Source organism: Octopus sinensis, linkage group LG22 (genome assembly GCF_006345805.1).
Source record: "Octopus sinensis linkage group LG22, ASM634580v1, whole genome shotgun sequence".
Classification (NCBI taxonomy): domain Eukaryota; kingdom Metazoa; phylum Mollusca; class Cephalopoda; order Octopoda; family Octopodidae; genus Octopus; species Octopus sinensis.
In genome coordinates, this window is record NC_043018.1 from 16,668,544 (window position 1) to 16,678,543 (window position 10,000).

Here is a 10,000-nt window from a genome sequence, read left to right on the forward strand (position 1 = left end):
TGTGTGTATATATAATATGTACATAGGCGCAGGAGTGGCTGTGTGGTAAGTAGCATGCTTACCAACCACATGGTTCCGGGTTCAATCCCATTGCGTGGCATCTTGGGCAAGTGTCTTCTGCTATAGCCCCGGGCCGACCAATGCCTTGTGAGTGGATTTGGTAGACGGAAACTGAAAGAAGCCTGTCGTATATATGTATATATATGTATGTGTGTGTGTGTTTGTGTGTCTGTGTTTGTCCCCCTAGCATTGCTTGACGACCGATGCTGTTGTGTTTATGTCCCCGTCACTTAGCGGTTCGGCAAAAGAGACCGATAGAATAAGTACTGGGCTTCCAAAGAATAAGTCCCGGGGTCAATTTGCTCGACTAAAGGCGTTGCTCCAGCATGGCCGCAGTCAAATGACTGAAACAAGTAAAAGAGAAAAGAGAAAGTGAGAGATATATAAAGAGGAAGGAGAAATGGTGGAGAGAAAGAGAGCGAGAGAGACAGGAGTGAGGCAAACAGAATCGTTATTGCTGCGCGACTACAATAAAATTCCTATATGTGTTTAACCGTGTTGAATGCTTGAATGTGGACAATAGCGTTGGTGTTTTTGGCTGCACCTAAAATTACCGACCGCCCGTCGGGCTAAAAATACTGAAAATATATTGAAAATAAATACGTAACCTTCAGAGCTAATTGCACACACACACGCAGACACATTCTACACTCACATATCAATGCAGTTTATTTCTGTTTATCGAAAATTCGCCCGTAGCACATCGTGTATTTATCGGTAGGAAGCTGAAACTGGCACCTTACAGAATGCAGATATTTCTGAAGAAATTCTTATAGAATTTGAAAATTCGATAGAACAGTGTTGTGCTGTTTGATATGCCAATAAATATCTGTACCGTTTACCTAAATATAACCAGTTGACTGGAGGGCGAAACAGATATATTCCTTGCATATTCAAAGGATATTGATTGCTTAAATTTTATTACTGGTATATTATACACATGCCATTATACTCACACACACACACCACACACACACACACACACCACACACACACACACACACACACGCACGAACACACAAATGTGTGTAGTTTCATTAAGTAGGTTCATGTCAGATAAGGCATACATGACTCCAAAAACCTAAGGCCTCCACTTTCTCCGCAGATGAAACGAGGTGTCAGAAGATGTGGCCCCCACCGAGCAGAAGAACCTGCCATCATGCCAAAATCGCTGTGCAGAATATTTCCATCACTCTAATGGGATATGCTAATAGCGTTGTCTATTTGATTTATATATATACTAGCAGTATCGCCCGGCGTTGCTCGGGTTTGTAAGAGAAATAACTATATAAGCATTTTTAGAGATGTAAAGTATAATAGCCATCTCAATATGGCTAACCACAAAGGGGGGTGTTACTGTAGCTTTTTACGTTCTGAGATCTAATAATACATTTTTACAGAGTTACTTCCCTTATATAATAGCAAAAAATGCATTAAAAATGGGAAAACATTATGGTAATTTTTTTTTAAATCGTAGACTCATCGTAGACGCGCACTAATACCCAGAAGTGCTCGATATGAATCAGGACTATAAGATACCCGCTTTTGGTTACACTGCACCGCAAAATGTGGGAGTAGTTAGGAATCTAAATTGTAGGAGACAGACACACAACTTGACTTTTATATATAAAGATATATATATATATATATATATATTATATATATATATATATATACACTGATGTTCGTTGAATTTTCTCTGGAGAACATTCTTTCTTTGTAGTTAGATCGTTTGTGGTCTTCTTCTAGCATATGGTTATCCACCTAGTGGTGTTTAGCCCTAAATATACATACATACATACATAATACATATATATATATATATATATATATATATATATATATATATCTATATAATATATATATTATATATATATTTTATAATATACATATACATACATACACATATATATTACATAATATATACACACACATATATATATATATGTATATATGTATATATACATACACACATATACACAAACACACACACATATACACATATATACATAGATATATATATCGCAAGTTACTATTTTTCAATTTCATCGCGCTTTCTCCTGCCAACTTTTCCACCTCCACCGTCTCCGATGTTCTGCCTTGCGCTGCTTCCAGTCAGACGAAGAGTGCCAGATTGGCCAAATAATCTGGGGTTTGGCAAGATTATGTGAAACGGCAGCGCAACAGAATTTGCTTTTATTTGCCTTCTTTCTACACAGCCAAACCATTTCGGTTGTTTCCGTCTTATTGCATCGCAAACATTGTTATGTCATATTAAATACTGTTCCTACGCCGGGTATTTGAAGCGGAAACCAAAGTAACAAAAAAAAATTAAAACCACATGCACACGCACAAACACTCATAAAACACACGTACATACACACACCCCGCGTGCATATGAAATACACTCGTTTACCAAAGGATTCGAGCCAATGTAATGTTTGTTTTTTATGTAAACACTTGCTTCGATGCAGAAACATTATCGTCATTCATACCACGTATAATGTTATTTTAAGCTTGATGAAAACGACGACGGCGACGACAATTCACCATCACCACCGCCGCCACTATGATGACGGCCATCATCATCATCATCATCGTAATGGTGTCGTTATTATGCTTTAGGTGTTTTATTTATTGATTTCAGTAAATTTCGTAGGGAAACCCACTGAATAGAATTGAGAATATGGAAGACATATTGTTATCGCCATAATCAAGGCCATCGATCAATATCATCATTGTTACTGTTTGAAGTATTAACATCACCGTTTTCTACTTCATGATGATGATGATGATGATGAAGATGACGATGACGTTGATGATAGTAATGGCGTCAACGACGATGATTTATTTTATTATAACAAATAAATAAATGCAGCGAAAATAAACACTTTACCAATGCTTTCTATTGTAAAAATCACTCGTTATCGATTACACTTCAGGTCTTTTAATCTGCTTCCGCTTCAATATTTAAATTTATTTTTTTGCGTGTTAACGTCATTAAACATCAGCCCCCCCCCCACCACCACCACCACCACCACCATCATGAGATCAGTCTCACCTCATCTAATAACATCGGTACCAGCATACTCATAACAACTACCACCACCACCACCACTACAGCCAAACACCAGCATGCAACTCTCTCTGTTAGCACCTCACTACCTTCGCTACCACCACCACCACCACCATCACAAGTATTGTTATCGCCATCTTACAAGCACAATCATTCAAAGAGTGAAGGAGAGGGTGGCAGACGGAGAGTGAGTGGACATACTAAAGGGGAGAAGGTAAACTAAAATAAGAAAGACCTGTTAGAGATAGAGAGATAGAGCAACAGAGAGAGAAGGAGGAGATGGAGGGAGTTTGAGAGAGAGATTAAGAAAACACTCGGGTATCTATTTGCCTCTCTATCCGTATCAATCGGATAGAGATTATATACATGCGTGTATAGCGACAGAGATAGAGAGAGGGAGAGAGGGAGAGAGACTGTAGAGAAGAGTGATTAAAAAACAGAGGTAGAAATATACAACACAATTTTCTAGGCTTCCGTTTTTAATTCATTTGTGTGAGATTTCAGGAAGTGTGTGCTATGAGCAAAATTGGTATATATGCATGTTCTCTGTGGAACAAGCCCGTTGTAGTTCAGACTTCCGTCGCTAGAAGCCGCTTGATACGACCCTAAGGCATCAGTCTGCCGACCGGTTTCATCCAGTGTTGATCTACTCCACGTAATGCGTCTCGTTTTTACGATGGCTGAGACGATGGAATAGAGTGCTTCCGTGAAATTCTGTTTCCTGCTGGTAAAAACGGTGGCCGAAATAGTTGTCATGCTTCAAACAGGTTACAAGGAGGCTGTCAGGTGCAAAACACAAGTTTACATGTGGTTTTCACGCTTTAGGAATAGTCCCTTATCATTCGAATACCAACCTCTTTCAAAGCGACCGTTGACCTCCCGAACGAAGGAAAACATCATGAAAATTCCTGAACTGATCTTGGAGGACCTTCGCCGAACAATTGACGAACTTCTTCATATAACAGGTGTGTCTTGGAGCTCCTCTCAATGAATTTTAAATGAGAAATTGCGAATGAAAATAGTTGTTGGAAAATTTGTGCCTCGCTTGCTCACGGAAGAAAAAAGCAGTCACTTGAATTCACTTGTCGTGAACTGAAAGAACATTTGAAAATGAAACCGGATCTTTTTTCGAAGGTCGTCGCTGGTGACGAAAGTTGGTGCTACTACTACGACCCGAAAACAAGCCAGCTGACTTCCCAAGTTTACTGAGAAATTTCACGTTGGCTCTTTGTTCCAACTTCCTGTCCATGACAAAATTGCAAACTACGGTATATATGTGATCACAAGAACACAAATTTCACAGCTTCCGAAGTAAACACAGCAATGTCACTCGGCACACTACCCCATGAAAGTCTCACTGTCATTCCCCATGCAACCGTGTGTTGCCATCTGTTGGCGCGCCACAGAAATAGTCCGGGACTTTTTGTTACCACCTCGTACACGACGGTCCTCCATGACTATTCGCCAAACCTTCTCGATCGGCTCCTCGTTTCGTCTTGTGGTTGGCCTGTCTAAGCGTGCCTCGCTTTCCACTGAGATGTGGCCATTTCTTGAAGCGGCGATTTACTACTCCTTGATCTGAATTTTCCTCATGGCATCATCACCAAAGGTCTGCTGAATCTTCTCTCGTTTTTGAGCTTCAGTATCACCTACACTACATCTGTGTTCTCTCGGCGTAGCAACAGGGAACAGACGCGGCCTTCCGGCGTGAATAGTTTCATACACACGCAGAAAGTGTGGCGTCACCTCCTATTCAAAGGATTTTATCCACGCGGCATTAAATTTGGCGGGGAAATTAAAGCCGGACGCTTTTTGAACGCACCTCATATACATATATGTGTGTGTATGTATATATATATATGCAAGCATGTATGTACATGCTGGCACATTGAGAATACTGTGGTTGTCTACGTGGCCAGCAATGTTTCCTTATTTGCCAATAGTGAGACAACAGAAAGAGAAAAAAGAAATGATTCAGTGTAAGAAAAAGAGGCGAAGAAAGAAAGGGAGAGGAAAAGAGGAAAAGCAAATGATTTGAGAAAAAGAGAATAGAAAGATAGAACAATGAAAAAAATCAATAACGAAGAGGAATAATTATTCATTGAATTTTCTGTTTCGAAAGAAATCTTTGCGTGTTTGAGCGAAACTTGACTCTGGAAGACTGATTCCCTATTTATCAAGTTTTAGACGAGTTTGCTTTTCTGTTCGTGCAAATGTTACGTCAGGTAATAAATTTATTTTATTGGGTTTTGTTTTCCGCAAGTAAAGTATCAGGGAAATAAGATATCGTTGATACAGCTGCCTTCTTTATTTATTTAATTATTTTGATAGTTTCTGTCGGAGCCAAAGCTGTTATATACTTTACTATGCCATCAAAAAAATATTCACATTAAAGACAACTAGTTAGATTCGTATGGAGAAAATTATCCTGTAATCATTTTGAAACGTTGCATCGATAAAGTCTTTATCAGTTGCACCTTCACGTACAGGATTTCCAAACACCGGTTGTCAAGTAGAATTTGCAGTACTTGTCAGTTTTACTACAAATAATTTGAAGATATTTTTATTCGGTGTCATTGAAGCCAGAGGAAATACGGTGGTGAACAAGTATGAGCTGAATGAATTTAAAGAAGGACGGAACGTTTTAAACCTGCTAACTATCGCCTGAGCCTAGCTTTGATGGCAAATCTTACCATAGTAGTAATAGATGGATTCTAGGCTAAAGTGTTTGTACAGCCTGCATTTCTCTTTACAGTCACAAGAGCCATTTAAGATATTGAGCAATCTTTGATTGCTCCACTTCTCACAGTAATAATACGAAGCTTTGATATTTATTTCGACTTTTATTACAGAATTTAAAAGAGGAGAAATTTTGCAAACCTGCTAACGATCGCCTGAGCCTAGCTTTGATGGCAAATCTTACCATAGTAGTAATAGATGAATTCTAGGCTAAAGTGTTTGTACAGCCTGCATTTCTCTTTACAATCACAAGAGCCATTTAAGATATTGAGCAATCTATGATTGCTCCACTTCTCACAGTAATAATACGAAGCTTTGGTATTTATTTCGAGTTTTATTACAGAATAAAAAAGGAGAAATTTTCTCCTTGAAGGTGACATTCTACTAACTGTTGAGACATTCATAGGATGCAAAAAAGAAATTACAAGTATTCTACCATATTTTAAGTTTAAATGAATTGAGCCAAGGTCTGAAGTGACAGTGTATATATTCGACTCAGTTGCTTAAGTTAATCAACCTAGAGGTCAGGGTTCAAAATCCCTCACGGCAACTGAGTTATGCCAGCTTTTAAATATTCTAGTTTATCGGGTGTCATGAAGTAGGAAAAGCTTGTCGAAGCAACGATCGATTGCATGGTAAAACAGAAAACTTTCTTGCTAGTTGGGATTCTAAACTGATTACTGCTGCTGCTGCTGGGTCTTGTAGTTTATAGCTTAAAGAAGGATCGACTCACATCGAGCTTTCTTAACCTTGGTCCACCATATGAAGATGAAGTTTCATACTGAGCCAATGCGGGAGTCTTTATGCTGTTCGTTAACTTTCGAGTAGCCCCAACGAAATACCCTTCAGAACACAACCTATTTGTCTTTACAAAGAGGATTCATTAAGGAATATATTCCGAGATAAACTGTGCTTAAAAATAAAGAAAATTCTGGACTATTTTTATGATAGGTCGCTTAATCAGGGGTTGTCCAAGGGCTGAACAACAACAGTGTAAAGAAACAACTGATGCACTCTGCTGCAGCCAATACGATAAGCTCCAGTTGTACACTTACATACATGGTTGTAAAGAGAACGTGTTCCATTCTCCGCTGGTCTTGATGATGGCCATTCAAAAGTTTGATCAACGATTGTCTGATTCATTAAATTAGCAAGTAAATGGCCGAGTATTCCGTTTTATTAGTCGCGTGAATAGGAAATAACATGACAAAATTTGAACCTTAGCATTTAAGTACCTTTGGATTCCAGGTAGTGCAACGCAGTCTCGCGTGGGTTTAGTCACTTTACGTAGAATAGTGTAACATGACCTTCAATTAGGTAATGCTGTTGTTTGTATGAAACACTAGAGCAGAGAAGTGCACGAAATTGTTTGACTAACTACATTTGTGGATCGATTTGGAGTGAACTGGGACTAAAAGACATTTCACCCCTCAGATCGGCCCCAGTATTTCCTTGACAAACGATCTGATGTTTAGTTGAACTCGATCTCTGTTCGAATTTGTTTCTTTCGGTTACTGTTGTCATTTTTAATTAACCAGTAACCAGGCATCGGACCCGATCGGACCATTAGAGTCCAATCATTTACTTATTTAATTTTTCTGAAATTTTCGTTGCATCTTGCAGCTTCTTCAATAATCATTGGCTCTGTCCATTATCAGAGCTGCTCTGATAACTGACAGAGTCAACGACTGTTGAAGAATTTGCAAGACGCAACGAAAATCTCAGAAAAAATAAGTAAAGTCCGTTTATTCCTGGTCACTGCTTAATGGTGATATTAGGTTTATTCTGATCTGGCCGTCTGCGAGCAATTAGTCACTGATGTTGACTGTTCCCAGACAAAGCTTTAGAATCTGACCAGGGTTGCCGCAGAAACAAGTCCCCGAGTCCGGTAGGTGGAGACACTGAGCAGATATGGTCTTTTACTCCGTTTCCCATAAGCGAGGGCTCTTTTTCTTTTTCTTTACGGTGAAATGCTGTGGATTTGCCTGTTGAAAATATATCATGTCACAAATATATTTCAATTAACCGAAAGTTTGCATATATATATATATATATATATATATATATATATATAATATAACATATATATATGTACATGTGCGTATGAACGCGCACGTTTGTGTGTGTGTGTGTGTGTGTTTTGAATAGCAGTTGGCTCGAGTTCACATTACTTACACATCTTACAGGCAAACAAATGCCTTCTTCCTTACATGCAGAGGATAAAACAATCTAAAATTGGTTTCAATTAAGAATATGTGGGTCTCCATTGCTGCGTTCAGGTCACGTGAATGCTTTGAGAAGTCAGCGACATCAATTGATTCCATTTATACTCTTGGTTTGTTTATTATATAGACGTTGTGTGTGCACGTGTGTCTGTGTTTGAGTGTGTGTGTGTGTATGTGTGTGTGTGTGTTTGTGTACGTGCACATATAGGTAAAAAGTATGTACTTAACCTTATACATACGCACATATATACACACATACATACATACATACATACATACATACATACATATATACATACATACATATCAACATAAATATATAAAAGTTTAATTCAAATCAGTTTGAAAAGATGAATAAATAATATCTACAAGAAAAGAAAAAAATGTGGTTTTGATTTAATTTGTATTTAAAAATATTCTTCAACGTGCAGAATATTTGGGAAATTTCTAAAGAGCGAACTATAATGGATATGAATGGGGTTGGAGGCAAATAAGGTGATGGTGGAGGAGAGAGAGGATAACTGACATATATATTTTGTGAGTGGTTATGATTGATGTTGAAGATGTTGGGAAGGTCGAATAGAAATAGAACAGGAGTTTTCGATATCAATGAATACCAATCAATTGCTGTCGTTTTGGCGCGTATTATACAGGTTACTAGGTCAGTGCTTTTGTGTCTCTTTATGATTGATATCGAACAATTATCAATTGGGCGATGAATTGTGTTCTGTATCTAGATAAGTGTCTTTATCTACACACAGATATTTAGGGAGTAAGGAGGGGTAGAGAGGGAAAGTGTGGGTAGAGCGGGTAGAGTTTGGGAGAAGAACGGTCGAGGTACACGCAATCATAGGATGAAGTACACACACACACAAGCGTATTTAGAGAGAAGAGAGAGAGAAGAGAGAGGGAGAAGAGAGAGAGGAGCGAGAGGAGAGAGAAGAGAGAGAGAGAGAGAAGGGAGAGAGAGGAGAAGAGAGAGAGGAGCGAGAGGAGAGAGAAGAGAGAGAAGAGAGAGGGAGGAGAGAGAGAAGGGAGAGGAAGACAGAAGAAAAGGGAAGAGGAGAGAGAGAGGAGAGAGAGAGGGAGAAGAGAGAGAAGATAGAGAGGGAGAAGAGACAGAGGAGAGAGAGGAGAGAGAGGGAGAAGAAAGAGAGGAGAGAGAGAGAGAGAAGAGAGATAGAGAAGAGAGAGATACAGAAGAGAGATGAAAAGAGTGGTTGAGATACACGCAATCATAGGAAGATACACACACACATACACTCTCTGGTCAGTGACACTGAGTCTTTTGAGCGTCGGTCAGAATGGTTTGCGCTATGCGTTCCGGCTCTGTGCTCTGAGGTCAAATCGTTTGCAAGTGTTCTTCTCTTCGACTTTTATTACATTATTTTTGTGTCGATAAATATTATAAACCAACAAAAATTTATTCATTTACTAAATAACACGCTCTGGAAGAATTCAGCTGTATCCAAAACAATTTCATAGATTCTATTTTCTACAGCTGGGTAACATGTCAAATGATCAAAAATATTGTCAGTCACACAAGTAATTTGACTTTTTGATCTGGCATCAATATCAACCGTCTCAGAAAACACCCCTTTCTTTCTTCCTTTTCTTTTCTCCATTTCTAACTAAGCCTCTCAAAACTCACCCCACCCACACACATATAAATACCTATATTCGCACGCATATAGATTCAAAATAATGAAGAACATCGCAACTAGTCCCAAAAGAGTCTCTACCCAGTTCAACACCAGATTTTTTCAACTATTTCTTATATACATACATATATATATATATTTATATTATATAGAGGGTACTATTATTCATAGGTACCGCACGCTAGGAGGGACTCTTGCAGTCAAAACTACTAAATAAACAATTGTACCGAATGCAAAAC